The sequence below is a fragment of the Pararge aegeria genome, chromosome 17, assembly GCF_905163445.1.
Source record: "Pararge aegeria chromosome 17, ilParAegt1.1, whole genome shotgun sequence".
NCBI lineage: Eukaryota > Metazoa > Arthropoda > Insecta > Lepidoptera > Nymphalidae > Pararge > Pararge aegeria.
This window is the reverse complement of record NC_053196.1, coordinates 12,341,900-12,366,990: the sequence shown is the minus strand read 5'-3', so window position 1 is coordinate 12,366,990 and position 25,091 is coordinate 12,341,900. Positions and strand designations below refer to the sequence as shown.

General features: G+C 35.1%; 1 protein-coding gene and 2 non-coding genes across 3 annotated transcripts in view; 1 reads left to right on the top strand and 2 right to left on the bottom strand.

Moving 5' to 3' along the window:
• LOC120631158 (neurofilament heavy polypeptide) overlaps positions 1-15,556 on the bottom strand; it is a 96,267-nt gene extending 80,711 nt beyond the window's left edge. The window contains exon 1 of the mRNA XM_039900611.1: positions 15,332-15,556. The gene's annotated coding sequence lies outside the window, so the exon portion shown is untranslated. The remainder of the gene's footprint in view (positions 1-15,331) is intronic.
• Positions 15,557-18,087: 2,531 nt separating this feature from the next.
• Trnay-gua lies at positions 18,088-18,180 on the top strand. The gene is made up of 2 exons: positions 18,088-18,124; positions 18,145-18,180. It is a non-coding gene; the product is annotated as a tRNA-Tyr (tRNA).
• Positions 18,181-18,405: 225 nt separating this feature from the next.
• Trnas-uga lies at positions 18,406-18,487 on the bottom strand. The gene has a single exon. It is a non-coding gene; the product is annotated as a tRNA-Ser (tRNA).
• Positions 18,488-25,091: the final 6,604 nt, after the last annotated feature.

Here is a 25,091-nt window from a genome sequence, read left to right as displayed (position 1 = left end):
GGTTTGTGGGCCGGTAAAGGGTCGATATGATGAATAGGAATTGTATTAGTTTATCTGTATATATTTACCACCAATGTAGGGTATTCAGAAAATAATTTGGAAAAAAAGTGTTTTAGGTTTGTATACTGTATACTGTATACTGTACTCGCGTAAGTGAAAGAAATAGAACCTTTATTTTTATTATCTATCATAAAATTGATATAAAAATGAAAAATAAAAAATGATTTATTGTGGCAACATGATTACATTTAGTAACAATAAGAGTGGATGGTCTCTGCTGCCTAATTTATGTAACTCTGTGCTATAGGCATCAGCGAACTACCCTCCTTAATATTGATTAAGTGCTAAAATAACAAAATCAATGCATTCTTGATTAACTCAATAATATATAAGGTGATCTTAGTCAAATACTTTATCAATTTAGCTAATTGATGCAATAATAAATATTTAATCTTGCCATTCCATTACTATTAAGTTAAGGCTTATTTTATTTATAATATACTTAACTAAAAACTTCGCATATTAAAATCACAACCTAAGTAGGTACTTAACTTTTAAATACATAGTTTGTAAAGTATCTTTTGAAAAAAGACTGAATTATGTATGGTAGCAAAAACCACAGACTAAACTACTCGTACTTTTAAAAATATTCGTGACAATTCGTAAGTAAGAATGCTGTATGTACCTTTAATTGATGGTTGTGATGGCACTAAAGCCTTTATTTTTTACTCTGTGAAATTGTTATTAAATGTAATAAAAAAGCTTTGGTACTCGAAATTTCCATATCTAACCACTGAATTAAGAACCTACAGAAACCGTTTACACATGTTGTCTAATATTGCAGCATCAAAACCACTCCACTTTAGTAGTGTTTCTCGTACAGGCGATAAGTCACTTCATTTGATATAGCAGTTGAAAGTAAATATTTTACCTAATGATCAAAATCATAAAATAGAGAAAATGGTAAAGTTTGTGAGCTAGCATCATTCTGCGAGTTTTTTTAAATCCGCGGTGAAATGCGTTGTCGCACTGCGAAAACTTTCTCCGCTTCCGAAAGAGTGTGTGGGACTCCTGGTATGCCAGAGTATCCACTAAAACCCCGCGGATACTGCCATCATGTAGTATAACATCGTTTTTACACGTTTTTTTTATATCTATTAATCTTTATATATATATTTCTTGTGTGCGTGTGTATGTCACTGAACTCCTCCTAGACGGCCGGACCGATTTGAATGAATTTTTGATAAACGTTTGGGTGGCACCCTGGATGGTTTAGATTCACAAATTAGCCCGACAGATGGCGCTGGGCTCCGCTAGTTTTATATATATTTATTATATCATGCTAATTGTTTGTACAACATATTGCTTGCTTTTGCTTATGTTTCTTTTGTTTTTGTGTATTATATAATTGACTACTTGAACTTAGTATAAAATTTCATCATTCTGCGGGTTTGAAGTGAAATGTGTGTTTTCGCTGTTTTTGGACACAATGCACTGCATGAAATAATAGCTGAATGTTCTTAATTATGTGCATCTAAGTATCTTTGAGTATAGGGCAAGAATGAAAACTTCGTTCAGTTAACTTTCAGTTATTGATATTCAATTTCTAATACAATTCTGGGTAAACAGTGCTGTAAGTTGTCGTGACACAACCCGATCAGTATCGCATCAATATGTTACTTGGTGAACTGGCACGAGCTTATACCGTAGTAGTAATTCTGTACTTATACTAGAAGTTGGGATACAATGTCTACTGTCCCTGATTAAGGTCGGTATATATTTTATTTTATAAGAGTTTCTTACCATAGCGTAGAGCAATACAATACAAATTTTGAAAAGCTTAATTTGAAAACCTTTATTAGTGCCCCATTATTAGCCGTATTTTTTTTCAAGGTTAACTTCTGTTATGGAAATTAGATCAGTTAAAAAAAAGATCTGACTAAGAGGTATATAACTGTAACCAATGATGAAAACCACAAAGAGTACAGATTGTGTTAACCTTTAAAACAAATAACAAAGGTCAGAGAACTGAACTGTATTGCAGGTGGGAGATATAAATTTTAAAGTTCACTGTCGGTATCGCAGTGATCTGAAGGAAAGTAAAAATTTAATGTTTAAAAAGTTTGTAAACACCCACATCTTGATCGATATCTAGACGAAGTCAATAACCTTTATAAGTTGGTAATACCTGCAGACCTACTTACTGAAAAGCAATCAGCTATTTGCCCTAGATATAAAGCTTATACATAAAATAAGCTTTATGAATATTTAGCACTTTTATTAGCAAGACATAGCGCTTTGTTTCTATGTGGGAGGCCTGGGTTAGATTCTACGCTGCTTTAACGCTTTAATAAAAGGTGGGCGGTATAATAAAAGGGACTCATAGCCTAATCAGCTCTTCAAGGCAAGGGCTGAGAATTTAATGACTGAAATATCGAAAACTTCATAATAATTGTTGGGACTACCTGGGAATTGCACCCAGGACTTACGTGAGCGTCTCCAACATCGATCTCAAAGATAGTTAGTTGGCATTGAAAAAGGAAAGTCCTAATTCAGACTTATGTTCTTACACCCATTCAGTTATCGAGTTGGTCCAACTTTAACTATCTAACGCGTTCAATTTATGTGCGCTGTTGATCGCAACTAGACCACGTCTGACTCTGGCAACCAAACTGCTTTTGATGTAGGATGAAATATGAAATTGCGCCCGAAATTACAGTAATGTCTGTTTAACGGAATTTCCTAACGAGTTGCTTGTTTGATCCACAATAATTATGTACCTCATTTCAAAGAAGTAACTACCTATACAAAGTTATACTTGACGTAATTGTTAGGGTGTATTCAAATTTGTCGCTATTTGCCGCACGACAAAAACTTGAATAATTTACTACTTTGTAAATGTATGCAGGTATTACTAATTAAGCGTGGCGTGACAGTTATGAATGCGATTGTTTTTTTTTTCTAATTCAACGTCATTTGAATATACCTTAAGCCTTGTATGTTTTTTACAGAGGTAAGGAAAGATTAGGGTAAACAAAACGTTGTTTTCGTAAAGGTTATTTTTTAACCGACTTAAAAAAGGAGGAGGTTCTCAATTCGACTGTATGTTTTTTGGATATTTGTTTCTTGCTTACTCCGGCAATTATAAACCGATTTTAATGTTTTTTTTTGTTTGGTATATTTAACCTCAGAAGTGGTCTCATTTTAATTTGGTGTAGTATTCTTTGAGGGATCCTGGAGATGCCGAGGGAACTCTTCAAATATTATGGGCACTCCTATAGCAATTCAGTATTTCTAAAGGAACTTGTGCATCTTTCGAAAAGCACCTTATGGTCAGGTAGATAGAGAGATAGATAGATAAAGTCTTTATTGCAAACACAAAAGTGAAAACAAGAAATAACAAAACAATAAAAATATATATATAAGATGCGCAAAGGCGGTCTTATCGCTTTAAGCGATCTCCTCCAGTCAACTCTTTACGGTAGAGAGTTAGGTTAGGGAAAACGGGATAGTGTAACCGGTGATACAGGTAGGTCAGGTAGAACTTCATGGCGCTACAGCCGGAACTAAACAATAAAAAGTATTACACGGGTTGGACTTCATGTTCATGTCTGCTAAGCTATTTATGCTCATCACAATAAAAAAATGAAGGTGAGGTGCTGGGAGAACTCTCAACCATTAACTTCCCGGCTCAGGAAAGGCATAATAATTTATAACGGGTTATGAGAAGTTGACATTTGGCTATTATAACTTTGATAATTGCATAATTACCTACTAAAAATCGTGAAAAAAAGTTATTTGCCAAAAAAAACGGCTTTACGGCGGCTAACTAACATATTATAATACAACTTTGTTTAAATCAAATCCCAATTTTGTGTAGCCTAGTAACAAAAAGTTTATTTTCACTTCAAATTTTGATTTTGTTACAGTCCGTTTTTTATAGCTATCGGGGCCTAGTCTTTGATATTTGGATTAAGTACTTTATCAAACACGATCACATCTTGGATATAGAAACATCTTCAAATAAAGGAATGAAAGCAAAATAACAGAATACAAGCTCGAAAGCAATACAATGTATTAACGCGTGCCACAAAAGAGAGCGAGGCACATCTTGAGTTCATTATTTTCCGTAAGATACTCGGGACCGAGGAAATAGATCATTTCACTCTTCCCCAGTTGCAGCTTAAAAGAAAATCTTTTCTAAGAAGTTTTATAACAATACATATCTGTAGAGAGAGACTAAATTCATATCGTTTTTTTCCATCAGCCAAGCAATTAAGATTGGCATATTTATGTTAGCCTAGTGAGTAAGGCTTCGACTTCCTGCTTTGAGACCGAGGTCTGCTTGATGGGAGGCCTTTAGTCCGTGGCTACTTACCGACAAAGATACCACCAAGCTATATATCGTTTCGGTACGATGTTGCGTAGAAACTTATTAGGGGGTATGTCTGCCATTCCCCTAACAGGCTAGCCCACTACCATCTAAGCTGATCACATCTCTAACTTTTCGTAGTTATTTGCGGGATAAGCAATTGCTATTGGATAGAAGCAGGCGTTACTTTCCGGAATTCCATGATATATTAAGAAAATTAAGCTTTATTCGCTATACTCCGCGAAACGCAGGAGAAACCTCACACATTATTAATATTATTTATTATTGAGGGTACATTGCCGAAGATCTGTCTGGTGTGGAATATAGGAATTGGGGAAATTATAAACTACACCATACAGGTTCTCCTGCTTATCGCAGAGTATGAATAGGGATGAAGGAAAACATCGTGAGGAAACCTGCATGCCAGAGAGTTTCCATATGGTTTTCAAGAGCGTGTGAAGTCTACCAATCCAAACTTGGCCAGCAAGGTGGAAGACGCCCTAAACCCTTCTAAATCTAAGAGACCCCTTAGCCTGTTGCGAGCCGATAATGTTTGGATTATTACGATGACGATGATGATATCTAGAGTCTCTTACAATATTTGCTTTTTTGTCCCTTCATGTTAATAATCCTCTCAAAATAGCCTATAATTATTTTCGTTTTAATTCACTAAAAAGGTCGATTGAAGTCTCACAAATTTCTGACTCCAAGGCTGTGATTTCCACTCCCACAGCTCGAAAGTGGTAGTGGGGTGAACATGAATGTTTTTCCGGTTGTTTGTCTGGATATAATAAGCATTTATGTATATTATGCATAAATATTCATCAGTTATCAAAGTAGGCGCCCATAACACAAGCTACGCTTATTTTGGGGCTAAATGGCGATGTGAGTATTGTTGTAATATTTTGTGTATTGTCTTTATAATTAGGTAAGTACTTGTCAGTTAATTTTCCCATTTTTGATAGGCAAACTATTTAGTTTTGAAAAGTTCACATTGTTTTTTTTCAGCTGACTGTATTTTTTTTCCACGGCTAACACACAAGTTATTATCAATGTAAGAATGTTAAATTACACAATTTCATATATTAAACAGTATACTGTCCTGTCTTGTTCTTTTCTCAGCATGATATGCGACGTAAAAACAATCCCACTATGTTTTTAGTTTTGCCAGGTTGTTTTTACTCCGCAACTCAGTCGCCCCGAGCGGTGGTTTCAATCGTGTTTATTGTCGACTGCGGCTGCCTTTTGTTTTGTTTTGAGTCTCCAGAATGATGTGGCTTGGTTTTATTTGTCTTTGAGGGTGCCCGCGGATACGAAGACAGTAAGGTGTTGCTATTTTAAGACGGCTTTTTCATATTTTTCCGCGGTGCAATGCATAACTTCAGGGTCTAAGATATCTAGGCAACAGTACTTCTGTGATTTCTCATGCTTTCTTCGTTTTTCATGAGTACGTAATGTAATTCTTGTTAATTTCAAAATAGAACAGTATCTTTCTTATCTCTACCAAAATAAAGTAATATTTTTCAATTTTTTTTTAAATTACATTTTTTCTATTTCCTCCTATCTTGTCTATTATAGAATTCAGTTAAATAAACGATGAACTCAATTCAGTTTCTGCTGAAGTTGTATAACCTCGCTAATTTAAGAGACAGCTTCGCAGAGCCTGAGCTTCTTAAAGTTATTTAAATTGAAAGCTTTCTTACCGGTAGAAAAATAAACAATATTTATGCAAGTTTTGAAATAAGATACTTGCGAATCCCCGTGACTATGTCCATTTCACATAAAACTTAACAACGCTACTCTGTAGAGTAATAAGAATACTTCAACCTACCGCGTCACATGACCCGCCTGCGCTGTTATTTATTGTGCTATGCGGCTAAGGATTGTTAGCCTGATGTCATATAAGTAATAACCTTTGGCTAAGTATTTTTTACAAAAGACTTGTAGTTTTATCGATTATCGCGTGTTCTAAAAAACAAACTTTACTAGTATCGATTACACGTATTTTACGCACGAGCACTATTTTGTGAAGATTTCCATCTCACTATTTCATCTGAGAACATCCCCACGAGAAATTCTAAAAAAATTGGATAGCTTTCAAAGTCCTACGTGACTGGATCAGTAATAAAGAAAATTCGATATCTTTTTTACAGTATTTCGGCAATATTTTTCCTTCAGCCTCTAGTACCTACAATAATCTCCTAATCTAAAATATTTAATCAGAAATATAGCGGGCATTTTCGATATTAGCTACGCGACTTTCGTTCAATCTAGATTTCGATAGAATCTTGGTCAAGGCTAAGCCTTTTTCCAACGACGTATTCAATACTTTTTTTTTGGGCCATGTTTTGTATTTAACAAATTAGTATTTATGTCAAACTAGCTGTTGCCAGCATTCTCTGTCCGCTTGTATAACTGTTTTTTTGCAAACCCCCTTGGAACCTTTTGTTTTCCAGTAAAATTTAGACATGTTACTCTCCAGCCTTCCAACTAACTTTATGCCAAAAATTAAAATTGATTGGTCACTTAGTTAAAGCGCTACAAGGACAAACAAAAAAAAAACACTCTTTCACATTTCTAATATTAGTAATGAGTAGCCTGTCACTAAAAAAAGGAAACTTATTTTATATTTATCTAGATTTTAGAACCGACGACGTAGCGTGAACAGAATGGCATCCTTCCATTTCATAAACTTTTGACGTTTTATCTATACATATAAAAAAAATTGCAAAGCTGACTGACTGACTGACTGATTTGAAATGAAATTTTGCACACAGATAGTTATTACAACGTAGGCATCCGCTAAGAGAGGATTTTTGAAAATTCCAAACCTAAGATGTAAAATGATGTTGGAAAAGAGCAACTGCTGAGTTTGTTGCCGGCTTCTTCTCAGTAGAATCTGCCTTCCGAACCGGTGGTAGTGTCACTACAAACAGACAGACTTGACGTTTCAAAAGTGCTTATATTAGGCTTACTTTAAATAAATTAATTTTGAATTTGAATTTAAATAGTGGTGAAAGTTTGTATAAAATCCTTCATTTATGAATTTAATTTTCAATTTACATCCATGAAACGTTGATTTTAGGTTTTCGATTTAAAAAAAAAGCTAATATACGTGTTAATCAAATTTAAAAAATCCCAACTCCAAAGGCGTCAAATAGGGGATGAAAATTAATATGAAAGTCTCCGATTTTGTAAGTAATTTACGTTCATATTTTTCTTTTAGCAGCAAGACATTTTTTTCAATCTTTGTAGTTAAATTTACCAAATCAAAAATTGAACTTAACGTTAGCGAAGCCGCGGGCAAAAGCTAGTAATGCTATAAATCTTCAGGCCTAAAAAGGCTATAGAGATTTCGGGATCCGGAAAGATAGGTATATATAAACTCTCCTTCGAATTTCAGAGGTTTGTTCGATGAGTGAAATATGAAAATGTCCTACCGAATTCCAACGAAGCGACGCGATGTGTTCGTAGAGTCTCCAGGGTCATTTAGGAAACATTTAGATAGTTGAGTAGAATACATGAAAGATTAAGGCTTGGAGAGAAAGCTTTCCGAACTCATAAGTGCGTACATACAAGTGCGCAATTTTCTTTCTATATATACTTCGTAACCAAAAATAGCTCTTTTATCATTCGTTAAAATGTCATTTGGTAGCTCTCATTCGATGACTTGAAGACCAGAGAGTTATATCTGCGTAATATGTAGGTATTTTTTTAATATGTTTCGATTAGAACATCTAAATAGCGTATTACTCGTGCCCTCAAAGTTTTATACGACAGTCGGCGTATATTATAGAAGTGTTTTTGGATTTTTAGATACTTTTTAGATTTTACCTCAACTGTATAGGAGCTAAAGCCAATTACATCGCTTCATGATGAACACGACCACTCTGACAAGATAATAGACGACAAAGATGATATTCGAACTAAGTAGGTACTGAGTATCTACTTAGGAACATATTATAGTTTATTCTATTATGTGTGATTTTAAGTTGTAACCGAATCTATCTATGACTGGCTTCTGTCTGGCTATCAGCCAAAAACGGCTTCATATTTTTTCCATTCTAACCCTCGTCTTTTCTTCATTTGCATTTGAATGCATCTTAGATAGAGTTTCCCATAATCCTTAACATATACGAAAAATATATCTTAAAGAGTTCTGCGCGGCATCTCACACTTTGGTTAGTCAGGTTAGAACAAATTCCTAAAGTTAGTTTTCTTTATTTTCCTGAAGGTATATTTTAAAAAATTCTTTTTTTTTTAAGAAAATTACTTATCGCCTGCCAGTGATTTTATTTGCTTTGTGGCTGCAGATTACCAGCGGCAGTCCCTGCTCTGACGAGTTCATCATCATCATATCATCAACTCATTACCGGCCCACTAAAGGGCACGGGTCTCCTCCCACAATGAGAAGGGGTTATGGCCGTAGTCCACCACGCTGGCTAGTGCGGTTTGGTGGACTCCACACACCTTTTAGAACATTATGTAGAACTCGCAGGCACGAATGAATGATCATTCATTCATTCATTCATTCATGCCTGAGAGTTCTCTATACTTTTATTGCACACCACAAAAAGTAAGTAGGATAAAAAAAGAAAAGTATAACAAAACAACACAATTTGGCATACGGGTTTCCTCACGATGTTTTCCTTCACCGTTGAAGCAAGTGATATTTTAATTACTTAAAACGCACCTAATTTAGAAACCCTGCCCCCTGAAAGTGAAGTCGAGCCTCTATCCGGTACCCATTGGGCTATCACTGCTTCTTCCATTTCATGGCGGGTTGGTTAACGATTATTACCACATCTAAGTGATAATAACCGGGACCTTATATTATTAATGCGATAGTTTTTAATCTGGGCACTGATGGCAATGTTTTTTTTTCTGAAAATATAGCTGTGCCTATAAAAGTTTGTCAGCAAAACTAGCCCCAAAGTTTAGTAAGTAAAGCGGACACTGGTGACGTCAGCACCGCATCCGGGCACACCGCAACGCGGCAAATGGCCACTCCATTACCAGCTGTCCGATATAAGGTAACAATTTTATGTAATATTGCGCCGAACATGCGGTGTTTTCACGACTTACTACACATATCAGACGTTAAGAAGCCAAGAACGTGCATTTCTTTCCAACGTAAAAAAAAAAATTCATGTTGAGAGTTACAAACAGTACATCTTATATTCAAAAACCATTTATTTCAAGCAGGCCCAGATTATAAGCACTTTTGAAACGTCAAGTCAGTCTGTTTGTAGTGACTCTACCACCTGTTCGGAAAGCAGATTCTACCGAGAAGAGCCGGCAAGAAAATCAGCAGATTGCTCTTTTTCAATATCATTTTACTGCTTACAATGAAAAAAAATACATATATTATATAAGTTTATATCTTTTGAGAGATGAGAGTGGAGCCTGCTTCCAAGCAGCCTTGTCGTGTCTTATTAACACAGAAACAGACTTTTTTCTCTAATACCAGACAAAAAGACAGCTAATAAAATGTAAAATAAAAGTGAAGCCGCTAATTTGTAAGTTGATAAAAGTGATAGAAGCAGAAAAATTATGGTTGAATTAAAAAATAATAAAAATTACTCTCAAAGACTTCATAATAAATCAAACGAGCAGAAGTATGTAGAAATATATATGTAAAATACGTCTATATATTAAAACCTGGTAGGTTTTTCTGTACCTATTTAGGTACTACATATTTTTTTTATAAATGTTAGCAAGTGTTTCAATTAAAAGTGTGTTACATTTTAATCATAATGTTTTCACATAAAGTAAGAGTTTCCCGCACACAGTCAATAATATTGGCGTGTGTGTGGGGTGCCATACAGTAAAGGAAAATTGTCGAAATAGAGATAAAGAAATTACAAAGCAGAAAATCTATATATAAAAGATATAGGAGAAGATCTTAGACATTGTTACGCTGGACCACGGTATTAATGCTATAAATCGTGATCCGGAGTCAATAACTATTATGTCAAAGTTTTTCCGCAACGATCCACGTGGTTTTGCATTTCGGTCTAGATTATTTCCAAGAACAACGTATAGACCTACTGGATTTCATGTGAAGACTAGAAACTTCGTTGATTATACTTACTATGAAGCATGTCTTTCCATTCCATTCAATTTCATCGTTCAGTGCCGCTACATCGCAGTTATGAAACATTAGTGTACATTTTGTCACAAATTTTGGATTTCATGTGAAGACTAGAAACTTCGTTGATTATACTTACTATGAAGCATGTCTTTCCATTCCATTCAATTTCATCGTTCAGTGCCGCTACATCGCAGTTATGAAACATTAGTGTACATTTTGTCACAAATTTTAACAAATGTTAGCAAATGTAGTATTGAAAACATTCTAACAACATCGAACAAGTTGTTAGTAGTTGTTAGTTAATATTTTATCTACTCCATATCTACGTGATCAAATCTGGAATGAAGAGGTCCGTAAAAAAACCAGAGTTATTAACATAGTTGAAAAGCTGGAATGGTTACGGGTGGGGTACATAGCTCGGAGAAACAATACACGTTGGGGCCCCAAGACACTGAAATGGCTAATTTACACCGGTCACGCTGCGTTGGTAGTCCCCGACGAGGTGGACAGATGGAATCAAACGAGTCGCAGGGAGCGGCAGCTAGACCCAAGCGGAACAAGTTTATGGACCATGTTAAGGAAGAATATGAAATTCTCTACAAAAGACCTACGCGATTTTCGACGATTCCTCTAGTCTGATTCCCGAAATCAGGCTACCAGTAAGGTAGCTCCAAGTTCAAGAAATAGGTGAATAGCATTCCGGGTCCTACGTTTTTTACAGTTATAAGTTTCATGGACCCAGCAGATGTACCAACTGATGGCAAGCTGAACACCATCGTAAATAAACACATGCAAGGGACGAGTCCAAAAACCTGTGGCCTTGGTGTTAAGCCTCATGTGTCTGTAAGTACATTGGCAACCATGTCAACGACCGTAATACTGCTTGGCGACAGAAATAGGTAATGAGGTAGTACTTATTCGTATGAGCTATGTCACCAAAAGCTGTACTACTTAACTACGATAACTTCTTTTCTCTAATCCGTAGGTGGTGGTAGTGTCTTTGTAAAGCGTATTGACCGATGTAATCCCTGCTTATATTATTGATGCGTTTGTATATCTCTTTTTTTTGTTTGTTACCCATGTTTAGCTCAAACACTATTAGTATTTCGATAAAATTTGTCATACTTAGCTTACATCCTCGAGCCCGACTAGGATACTTTTTATCCAGGAAAGCAGCCAGGAACATGAAATAAATGAAGCTGTTAGTTGTGTGAAACAGCTTGTAAATATAAGGTTCTTCTTCTATAAGCTTATGAACTATGTAAATGATTACATCCTAGAAGCCGATTAGGATAATTTTTATCCAGGAAAGCACCCAGGAACATGAAATAAATGAAGCTGTTAGTTGTGTGAAACAGCTTTTAAATATAAGATTCTTCTTCTATAAGCTTATGAATCATGTAAATGATTACATCCTAGAAGCCCACGAAGATAATTTTTATCCAGGAAAGCACTCACGAACATAAAATATATGAAACTGTTAGCTGTGTGAAACAGCTAGTAAAATCATGAATCATATAAATGAAGGATAACGTTCTTCTTCTAAGCCCACATATTATGACGGGCAACTAAAGAATCCTACACTGCGCGTGGCTCGACATGCACTTGACAGGTTTTTATTTTTATTGATTCATCTCGCCAAATTCTAATTTTATATTTCTTAGAAGTTTGGAAGTCCAAGGTTGTCCCGGGACTTTGTTCATGGGTGGTCTCATGTCCCGGCACTAAAATATCTCCCGTGTGGTAGGGAAATCTCTTGTAGCGGTTGAACACGGAAGGAACGGTCAGAGAAACTGTGTATGATAGAAACGAAACCTGCGGGATTGTTGTAAACCGATAAAACGCGGGTGGAGTAACTAGTCTTTCAATATAATGATTAAAGATTGCTTATATATCAACTTTAGATCAACAAAACATCGTGTGTACTGGTATCCTGGTAACTTTCTTCAAATTTCAACGGAATTTGGATATAAGTAGTACTTAGCTACATGCGAATGTTCCTAAATTATTACCCCTGCAAATGTATGCATACATTCATCTTAAAATTGAAAAATTGAACATTAATTTGTTTAAAGTAGACCCACTTTATCAGAACTTTTGAAAAGTCAAGTCTGACTGTTTTAGTGACTCTACAACCGGTTCGGAAAGCAGATTCCACCGAGAAGTAGAAGGCGAGCACTGCTGAAATGCTCGCCGTCTACTTCTCGGTTGCTCTTTTCCAACATCAACTGAAATTTACTATAATTTATCTATCTTGCAGGAGATGAGAGCTGATCAATTCCAAGTTTGGATTCTATTAAAACTTGGAATCAATCAGTCAATCAATTGATATTGGAATGGTATTAATCCAAGAATAAGTTCCATTGAAATATCAATATTAATAACGACTTAAAATTTACTTTTCAAATAATTTACCTTTCTTACTGGTGTGTTTATTTTACTGTTATTAACTGGCTAGTAAGTTGTTATTGATGATTTAACGTGTTTCTTTTTTTTTTTTTTATAATTATACAGCAGAAATCTCCTAATGGACACAGTGATACTCTATTTTATTTTTTTTAAACTTAACTAACGGGCTGGTGGTTAACATGTTCTACTGATGATCACGAGGTAGTGGGTTCCATTTCCGGTAAGGAACAAGTACTGTAACTGTTTAAAATTCGCGATATCAACCCGAAATTAGGAAATCGTACCTTGAGGAGCACGTTAAGCCGTTGTGGGTAAGAACGGCTGGGCCCACCAGTGGGCCGTTAATAGCCTGATGATGATGAAATTATTTTATTTTCTTTGAATAATGCAAAAAACTACATTTAAAAATTTATGTACGTACTCACGAAGGTGACAATTTGGTAAAATATTTTACCTAAATGCCCAACGGGCATATGTATTCAATTTTAGAAACTCGTGTACCCGTACATGTTTGAACTTAACCTTATAATACTACAGAAATGTTTACAAATGGCCGTTCTATAATCCTCTTTACGTAGTCATGCCAGTTATAAGTCAGGCGCCAGTTACATAAAGTAATCAATACTGTAAACAGAGACAAGTAAACAAAAAAATATCTATGAAGTCTTAGTCGTGATTGATTGAAAATTCAGTTTTAAAATATCGGGATACCAAATCACCTTCAATTATGATTATGGTTTTGAGATTATTCATCACCATCATCATCATTGCCGTCAACCCTTAACCCGGCGACTACATGCCTCGGATCTGCTCTCAGAATAATAAGGGGTTTGCCACGTGCGAAAGACTTTGAATCTTTGAGAACAATATGGAGAACTCTCAGGCATGAAGGTTTCCTCACGATATTTTCCTCCACTGTTAAAGTAAGAGGAGCATGTCGGGGATCGAACTTGACCACTCTGAAAGAGAGACCGTAGTTCTAACCATTCTTACCGCTTATTATAGTTTTGGTTTAAAAAGTTTATTAGAAATCATTTGCTCACTATATTTAGAAATATACCAAAAGTAAAATATTAATATTATAGGTATTATTTATATTATAGGTAGGAATATTAATATTTTTATAAAAATATTCACTATAATAATTGGAAATATGTAGTTGCAAAACCTGAACCATTCGGTTTTGGAACTGAAGTAACACGACTCAAAAATACAAAAATACAATCTTAGAAAAACAAAGTTTCAACCTAAACAAAGTTTAAAGTTTTCTAGTTTAAACTTCGAAGTCACGCAATATCATATGTAATATACGTGATATATTACATTTAAATAATCGATTTTAAAGTTAAGAAGTAGATAGCTATCTACTTAACTTTTAGATGACAAAATAATTACTTAGATATAAAAAATTAAGACTTGCCTTTATCAAATATATTATTTCTGTCCAGCATTAAAGACCTGCCAACGAGAGCCCTTTTATTGACGAAGGAACAAAGAAGTAGGTAGTCTAATTAAATGTTACCGCGAATTCCGTCATATGCCCTTTGTAAAGGGCAATTGTTTTGCCTTGACAGTTTGCCAAAGACCTTATGATAGAGGGTTACTTAAAAATATAATGTTGTAGACTTGTTGTAATCATTCTCATTTGAACCGAAATTATATAATCTTTTGAAGACATCAATGTTGAGTTGTAACATATTATATGTTATTCGAAAATTAACGTTTGTTGTAAAATTCAAATGAACCATAATATTGTATATGAACAATATAGTAAAACTACTCTTAGCTAAATCGAACATCGAACATTAATTGCGCATCTGTTAAAAATATAAGAAAAAGAAATACTTAATGCTTATTTTTATTAGTTCATTACTCTTCGAATTAAATATTAAAACAAAATTAAAATTGTTACTATTTAGTATAGATACAATATTATCAAATAACTTTTGGTTAAGTCGAAATAATATATATCTACGCCAATTTCTGACTTCATTAAGACCATACAGGTCTTAGATTTCGTTAGATAACGAAACAATAACAGCATTTGTGTCTTAGTATAATGTGGACCTGAGTGCATATTGTAATAATTCCAATAATTAATACCAAATTAGTAAGTTTTCAAACAAAGAGTAACGTTTTCTGTCATACTGCCTTGTATAGAAAATGGTCTTAAAAACAGAATGAAGTAATCGCTTAAATGAAAATAATAATTTGGCAATGATTTCGCTGTCTCAAAACTATCCTACAAATATCATATTTTGTTACTTCTCAGTCACCCTAAACAAAAACCATTGCACATGCAAGTTCAGCGTTGCCCTGAAAAAATACATCATGAAATAGCGTTTTTCTGAATGACCCTCTGCGGCCGGCACGCGAAGTTTAATTTACCACATGAAGGCCCATATGCATTTGACATTTCACAAGGATAACCTTCGACCTTAGCCACTAAAACTCACCTCACAAAAACAACCAGCACTGAAGTCAATCACACTCCAAAGGAAGACACTACAGGCAGCGCAATCACGTGTTCATTAAAATGCGTTATGCGGCTAAATTGACATATTGCGGTAACACACACATTGAATTAAATTGTTTGGGGGCATCTTTTTATTGATGATACCGCTCCCGGCTTCAGAGGAGACGTTGTGGGAGCCCGGGGCAGTCCGCCAGGCGAGCGCGCTAGCCGGCGCGCCGCCTTACTTTGACTGATATACGCGCCCTAACGTTTTTTGCGCAGGCGCGGTGAGAAGCAAGGATCGGCCGAAATTCACCCGACATCTCCCTTGGAAGAACATCCTAACCACCGCCTGTACTTCTCCCGAAAATACGTCCAACCTTAAGTCAAACAGGGACGCTTTTGGTGCATATTCGAAACGGATCTTTGGACATTTTCGAGTTGGGTTTGCGCGTGCCGCACTGCACACGTTGGTAATTAAATATGTGTTTGACAATACAGCGGAGGCTGTGCCGTGGAGCTGATGACGTCAATGTGCCAAAGAGAGGGATGAACGCGCTATTAGACACATTTTTGAAGCAAAAATGGGCACAGCCTTGCATCTACGGTTGCGCGAAATGAGGTTAGGTGAAGCCTTGACTGTCTTTATAAATTAGCATTTGCCCCAGACTTTGCAATTCGATGTGCATATCATTATTTCTTTCTCTTCTTTTGTATACAAAGTAAGGTAGTTAAGGTAGTAAGGCTTCTTATATTTAGCTACAGATTTTTAAACTTATTTTAATTTTGAAATAATTGATGCACTGCTATAAGAGCACTAATTAAAAGTCTTAAGTATTACTTAATTATAATTAATATTTGAAACAGCCAGTTACTTATAAAACTTTTCGAAGACATATTATTTGAATACCTATATGTTAATAAGTGGATATTTTCATTTATTTTCATTCAATACAAAGTTCGTTTTTGTCATCCACATTACGTATTCCTAAGAACTATTCCTACATTATATTTATGACAATCGGCACGCATAATTTAGAAACATTAAACTGCTGCAGAATGCGAGGTTTATAGCGGTTATACAATCCCTTTTATGTAGATACAGCAGTGACAATCAATTTATTATTAACTTCCGCTAGTAAAACTTTTAGTACAACAGGCATTGAATTATTAAATAGATAGTGAATGGTTATTTTCAGGTACGATTTGCATAGGCTGAGATATTTCCATCGGATCTATTTTGCGCGGGATGTTGACCCGCAGAGTTCAAGAGCTTTACCGTATGCAAACAATAGAGATTAAAATATCTCGGCTCTTTAGATCCATCGATACGAGAAAGTTGTTGATGGACCCATGCGTTAATCAGCCGTGCTATTAAAAAAGGTGACTTTTGGCATGTTAATAAAACTTCATTTTATACAACATTTAAATGGAAACTGAAATAATAATTCACAGGATTTAGAGCAACAACATTTACTGTCTCTGAGACTTATCTGTAAAACCGAAAACCTAATAGTTTTTAAGTAATCCACTGCGAAAGATTTTGCGGAAACAAATTAGATACAGCTATGCAAAATTAAAATCATGTCACTCCTGTCACCTTATTAATTACGCGTCGCGTCTTATCGGTCGGGTTTTTTGTGTCGGTCTTCTATCTTCAATAGGGTTCTCATAAGTAAACACTTAGAATGTTTTGAATTAGTTTATATGGAAAACTAATTCAAAACATTCTAAGTTGTGCTTCTTGTGATTCAGATTTTCTAATGTATTTAAATTTTGAAGAAAAATGATAGCGACGCGAGCCATTCCGCCATTGAGTGTCCGACGTGACTGAATCCGTACTATTCCTTATATTCCTTTAGTCGCCTCGTACAATACCGAGGAAAAGAGGATGGGTGGTGACGATTGTGTTCTCATCTGCCGTCACCAGACGAACCTGTTGGTTAGTTCGTAATAATTAATATTACCGGGCCCGGAAAACCGGGCTCATGACCAAGTAGGCATAAAGCAGGAAAACGCCTTAAAATAAAAAAAAACATGTAAATGAATTAAGAAAAATTAGGGTAGGCAGTGATTTTGTGCACGTATGTAGTGCCCATGGTAGGGTTTGGAGGCCGAAAACTGTGATGTGATTTCATCAGCATACCTCCTGAATACGAAACATGCTAAACTTTATATTGTTAAATGACGCTTATGTAACATTATAAATAATGCGACCGCTAAAGTAAGCCATTGATTTCTTCCAGTTGGTCATATAATATAACAAGCTATTTGTCCGCATTCAAATACTAATATTTCAATTATCATCTAACGCCATAGCATATCGAAAGCTGTTGAAAAAAGCTAATAATTATAGTTGATTTTAATCCTCCGTCTTCAAAAACAGGAGTTTCGTAATTTTCTTACCCCAACTTCACCCCTTAGAGATCGCACTCTTTCTTAGCAAGTAACAACACAATGAAAACCTAGCTGCTAGGTTGTATTGTTCGCAACTTTGCCAATTTCGAACAAAGACTACTGGCATCCTGGAGAAGGACATTTATTATCCCGGGAAAACTAACGGTCCCTGCGGGATTTTGTAACATTCGAAATAAATGGAGAGGAGTTTACAATATTGTAGCTACTAATTTATGGCTGTCTTGACATTATTTTGTGAAGCATAAATGAACGTCTGGTACTCGGAAGTACTAATGTGACGTCACATGTATATAAATTAACTCTAATGTACTAATACATAATTTTGCCCATTATAAATAACCTTCGATAGCTCAGTTGGTAGAGCGGTGGACTGTAGAGGGAATTCTTGACACTGTTATCCATAGGTCGCTGGTTCAAATCCGGCTCGAAGGAGTGAACCCAATTTTTTTATTTATTTAATTTATTCTTATACTCTTTATGTATAAAAAATATTAGATGTTATTTTTGATTCTTTTAATGAAATTAATGTTATACAATTCATGATTTAAAATTCACGTTTTCAATCAATTAATGCGTAAATTGTTAAGTAATTTTAATTTCGGTCTTATGTATAAAGCAAAATTTATTTTTAAAATAGAACTTTAAACAACAAAAATCCGCTGCGGACAGGATTCGAACCTGTGCGGGTAGAACCCAATGGATTTCAAGTCCATCTCCTTAACCACTCGGACACCGCAGCTTGTAGAGAAAGTGTTCAAATTACACTATAGTATTCGTAAATTATTGAAATATCCAGTAACCGGATATATTAACTATTTGCAACAGCAAATATGAAAAATTTCCTTTAAATGAATTAGTTAAAGTTAATAATGTTTGAAATGCAAACCTATGTTATCATCAACCAATATAATTAGTCTTATAAACGATAATAACATTTCTTACGTTAATAAAGCTTCTATTACTAGTCTGCAGTGAGACAGCCCTAATAAAGTCGCTAAGAGTATTTTCATCGAATATTTCTTTATTAAAACAAAAGAGATAACTCTGTATGTACAGTTCCTTCCCATAGGGCAAAATTAAAATATTATTATTTCAAATTCAATCTGAAAAGCGCCAGCTAGTGACAAACAGTTTAATTATTTTTTTACTTCTCAACGATAGATGGCGCTACACTCTTTTGTTTTATTTCTATTCATCCATAGATGTCACTGACAGTCTTCCAAAACACTACGCAGTAAATTGTTTAGTCAACCACAGTAATTATTATTATAGCCCACCATCAATCACGGTCTGGAAAAGCATAGCTGTTAAACAAATACTGGCCAATTTTTTTAACGGTAATAAACAACTTATCTAGGGATCTTTTCGTTGTGTAGAAACGAGTTTTATGTTTTCGGTGAAGCAATAGATCCCACCTTGTCCACCTACAACGCATTTTATTTAGATCACAATGGTATATCACACACACTTTTAATTTTTTATAACAAATCAATAAACCAAGAAAATTTTGCACTCAGTCGTTATAAATGTTGCAAAACTTTATGTATTTAGTACCTCTCTTAGCTCACTTAAGGCTTAAACGATACCAAGATGGAGAATAAATTCATCAGTTCTACACGGAATATTATTTAAAACCTATGCAGTACAAAAGAATAATTTAAATCGGTTTTCATTTGATGAAGGTATGGTGTAGAATCGTCAAACACTTTCATTCCCTCTCCCAAAGAAACTGAGCCGAATTCCAGGCTACAAAGTACCCTATGTCCTACCTCGTAGTATGAACTGAATACGTCCAAAGTTTCATTTGAATTCATTCAGTAGTTTCATGGCCATCGTGCAAATAGACCGACAGACAAATAGATATAAAATACAGTCTTGCCTTCATTATCGATTATGGATTGTCATCCAATTTTTTTTTTTATAATTTCTACAATGACAGAATTCGACTTACAGTTTTAAGACTTGTTGGCGCATAATATGGAGTTAAGAAGTTACTTGTATCAATATAGCTAAAGTAAATGCGAAAGTAAATTGCTATACTAGGTTACATGTACGCACTTATCTAGACGTTGTAGTATGCTAAGTTTTTGTCCAGCTTCGCAATGTTTTCTGTCTAGTAACTTTATGTCACGCTAACAAAAAGTTACTTTACCATTTTCTCTGAAAAGGGAAACTCATGAAGCAAGCCTAGTAACCTAGCTTCTCAGCTGGTATTTAAGTTATTAATTGGTGGCAAAAGTATTATCTTCCTTTATAGAGCTTTTACTATTTTGGCTGGACCTATCTGCCTGACATTTGCGTTGTAATTTTGAAAGTAGTGGTTACGCAAAAAAAAGTGTTTGAAACAATAGGTAAAATTGAAGGAAATTTACATATTGTCATTGTAAGACAAAATCTTATTAAGTGTCAGGTTTCCGAAATATAAACCTATCAAGTTGTACGAAGTAGTGGAGCCATCTTAACAGACAAACAAGCTAGCTTAAAAGTATTAATTCTAGGACTTACCTTCAGGCGGTATAGGAATAACATACCGAGATATAGCCAAACTAAGAAACAGGGAGGTAATCAAAAATAAAAATTAGTGTTTTTTTAACCACTCCACAAGACCATTCATGACTAATATAAGTTATAAAATAAGTTTTTTTTGCGAATAAGGTAGAAATTTTGATAGCGTGAAAATAACCAGTTTTTTTTTAATTAAAAACTGTTTAAGTATTCCATTTCTTTTATCTTTCACAAATAATCCTCAGCCTTTAATTTTAAAATCTTAACAATCAAAAGATTGTCACTATCAATGTAAGATCCTAACAATCGAAATATTGACACTAAAACACCCTCCATAAGAACCGAACAATAAAGAGATTGTACATAATAAATTAACGTTTCCCTAATCATGAAAAGTAAGACCATAAATTCGATCACAAAAGAATTCTTCTGTTCTATTAACAATTGGTGCAGTGGGCGTGAAGGTCCCCAGACTTCCTACTTAGAGATTGCTAGATAAATAGTTAATCTGGATAGTGAAAAACTTTAACGAAAATCTTTTTGTTATATTTTTCTTATAAAAATAAAAACTTGGCCTATTATATTACCTACTAAGCAAACTAAAAGATTTGCGTACCCACCTTTTTTTAAGTGAAAATCTTGTCTACTATTTTTTGACTGTCTCACACCTCATGGTAATTGGTAAGAAAAGGTATAAAACGAAGTGTTTTGGCTAGAAGATGCCTATTCACTCTTCATTTAAAGGCACCCGCAGGGAAAGATGGGAGCCGGAAGGGCATTCCAGACCTTTGGGGTGAATATTAGACACGAGGAAGCAAAGCTCTTCGTACAGGGGATATCATCTTCCCAACAGTGCAGATCATTACGATGGCTCTTATTTCGATGGTAGAAAGATGGAGATAGTAGTCAGTATCTAATTTGATTGCAATCTCCATCACGCTCTTCTCTCACCAAAGTACAATCACTTGGAGCGGTGATAGTGGTTAAAGCTTCGGATTCCCTTATGGTGGGACCAAGTTCGAACCGCGCAAGCACCACTGTCTTTTCGGAGTAATGTGCGTTTTTAATTTCAGCAAATAAATATTACATGCTTTAACGGTGAAGAAAAACATCGCAAAGAAACCTGCATACCTGAGAGATTACCTCTCAGGTATGCAGGTTTCTTTGCGTAACTCATAATTTAACATAATTTTCTCAAGGGGCTGTGTACTCAACCGATCCACATTTAGCCAGTGTGGTGGACGGCCTAATTCTTTCTCATTCTGAGAAGAGAGCCGTGCCTTTTATGACGATGATGATGATCACACTCACCGATTTATATTTTGTAGAATACAGTAAAACAGGTAAGTTTGCGACGGTGTTCCAAACTTTGAAGTTTACAGATGATTGCCTCTTCTCCTACAAGGCTCTTGGCATAGCTCCAAAGCCAATTTAAATCCAAAGCATCAGTTAACACTTTTTTTTTCAAAATACACCGTAATCTGAAAATAAACAAAACAAAAAATACCCTTTTACGCTTATAACATGGGTTCTTGATATGCATTTACAGAAGTAATAAACAGGGAACGTAAACTCTAAACTTCACCACATCACTTAAGGAGACGCTGGATGGACAGGACATAAACACAAAAGTGTACAGGGATACGTCGTAAAAGTTGCATTAGAAAGCCCTTACTAAATGTAAGCAATAGGCAATAGGTACAGGCGAGAGCAAAACTCTTATGAATACGTATTTAAGTATAAAGTCAACTATGGCTCCATCTCATGCGATCCGTGTGCTGTAGTGGGACGGACGACGGTAATGGGTTGATAATGATGATGATGATGATTTAACAAGCGAAGTCAAATTTTTCTAAATTAATAGTTGTACCACGTGTTGGTCAATGCATCAGCGGTTCGTTTGTATAAACCCTTTTAAGGAAATAAAGATCTAAATGAATGAGAAATGTGTTAAACTTGATAATGATATCAAGTTTAACACATTTAACCAATCGTGGTTACTACACGTTTGATGAATTCCTTAACGAAAAGGCTGCTTGGAAGCAGCCCACTCCGCTCTCATCTCTCACAAAATAGCAAAATTCTAAAGATAATTCAACTATAAAAAAAATCTACTATAACATGATGTTGGAAAAGAGCAAAATGCTGAGTTTCTTGCCGGCTCTTTTCGGTGGAATCTGCAAACAGAGTTTTATAATAAACTAATCATTTTGTTAGAATCAGGAAACACAGAATTTAGAAGGGCGTTCAAAATAATAACCATGTAAGTTTTGTGAATATATTCGGAATAGGATTGCAAACCTGCTGCTTTTCGTTGGTATAATTTTGAAGTGACAACCAAATCGAATAGTTCCAGTTTAGTGAACCGTAAACTTTACTAAGTATATTACTTAGTGAAACCATACCACTTTATGGTGTCATTTTTTAAGATGTTATAATGATTTATGTCCGTAACACAAAGTTGAAAAAATATTTGGACGATATATTTGTTATATTATAGTGTAGAATCTTTCCTTTAAACTAGCTATTTCTTTAGTTTATACAATTGTTTACTTGTAATCCGCTTTGTGTTTGATTTAAAAACTTGGTTTATCATATATGGATTGCACTTTTTCCCCCTGACTGTACTTGCTTCAATACGAAACATAAATGTTTCAAGACCGTCTTGAAAAGCGTAGGTGAAGAGATTATATCTTCCAACAAGGTTTCCTTATGTTCGTTTTATAGTTATTGAATGTTACTATTGTCGTTTAAAACGAATATTCGTCTAAAAGCTTTTAGGGAGGTTTGTGGGAATACGTGCGATTATTGTGCCAGAAAATCAAGGCCCATAGCCATATATGGATAGGTCAAAAACAATAATAAATCAATAAAGTTGGCATATAGTAGGTAAATTGACGTCAATAGACGCTTATATTACATTATCCTTGATTTCCTAATTTGGTATGAATGAAAACCTGTTACGGTTACGTTACAGTACGTGACCAAACGCACTTTTTGTTTACTATAATTGAAATTACAATATTAATGTCGTCATTATGTAGTAAATTGATCCCGATAGAAGTTAATTTTATAAATTTCAAATGCGTATGTATTTTTTTCGGAACTGACAGGATTTGAACCTGCGACTCTACCAAAAGGCAATAAACTTGCAATCGTCAAACCGCCGTCGTCAAACAAAGTCGTCATTTTAAATTTCTTAAATTGATAATTCCTACAAGTGTAGGTGAAAACAGTAAGTTTACCATAAGTACACCAGTGCAAAAAAAACAAATATTTCTGAATTTTCTTTCAAATAATCTTAGAAAAATCTTATTGAGATATCAAATATGCAACAGAGGGGTAAATTGCTATATTCGTATTTGGCGCCCCTAAGCCTTAAGCTACACTCAGGATTCTAGATGCGAACAGTTACGCTGGGAAATTCCCGGCGCCAGTAACTTAAAACATTGCATTACACCTGAATAGAAAATGGTAATTTTTACTACCGGGCTACTACATGCTCAGAGTGTAACGATACAGCGACCCAATAATAACTAAAGAATTTTTGGGCTGACATGGAAATTTAAATAAGATCTCGAGTTCCGCGATAGACCCAGACCATCAAATCAGTATTGGTAGTTTTGTGACTCGTAATAATTATTATTATATAATTGAAGATTTTAAACTAATATTTTCGTGGTAAATCAACATTTCTTAAATAAAGTTAGTTCAACGGTTTGTTGAATTAGTTCAATTACATACCACGATAATATTTTTGAATTTGTCGACATTTCGACCCAGTTGCATGGATTGTTGTCACGACGGGACTCCAAAATATTTTCGTAGTTATTAACCGTTGAACTTTATTTAAGAAATATTATTATATATCCACTTAAATAAGAAATATTATTATTATATGCCACTTGCACCCTGGGCCCAAAGTCTCTATGACAATGATACCATAACTTCGTGAGATTTGTGAAGTAAATATGACAGCTATTTTTCAACGTTCCTCGTGTTTTTGTATAAATACAATAACGTTGAAAAAGACGTCAAAATTACCTGTTGATAGCAATGCCGTCGGTACCAATTAGTAAAATCGATTGTTGTGGTTTTGTCGCGTGCGCGTGTAGCTTAACCGACATTATCATGAAATTGCGCGTACGCAGTTTACGCAGAATTTGCTGAAGATCAGTTACCATTGACGTTTGTTGACATCATAGGAATGCTCTTTATCTTTGCGGAAAACGTCCTACTTAAAGTCAGTCTGTCTGTTTACTTTACTGTTTGTTTGCTGCCTATGTTCAGTCAAACTGTATGCTAGGCTGAGCAGACATAAGAAATGCACCTTTCACGCGGCGCTCTTGATAAAATTTGGTTCAGAGGTAGCCAAGCGATGAAGCGTTCCGACATGATGCTGCGTAGACCCCCCTTTCAGGGGTAAAGTTATTTTCAACCCATTCCCCTGGGTTGAATATAACCGCTAACAGGTTAGCCGGCTACCATCTTCGACTGCATCACTGGAGTAGGTGAGATTAAAAAATATATAAAATACCCAGAATAACTTTACCCTGAGAAAACAGAAGGTTTCCTCGGGATTTCTGCATACCGTCTGCGACAGGTGCAGGATTCCTTTGTGGGGTTGAGTATACGCTCTTACAACATGATCCAAAGATAATTCTGAACTTACCATTAAATAATTTAAAAAATGTGTTAAAACACATTTATTACTGCGAGGTTACTATACAATTGATAAATTTCGTAACCTGGAAACAGGCAGCTTCGCTCTCATCTCCCGCAAGATAGAAAAATGGTTGTAGGTATATGTTATGTAGGAAAAGAGCAACAACAGCAAG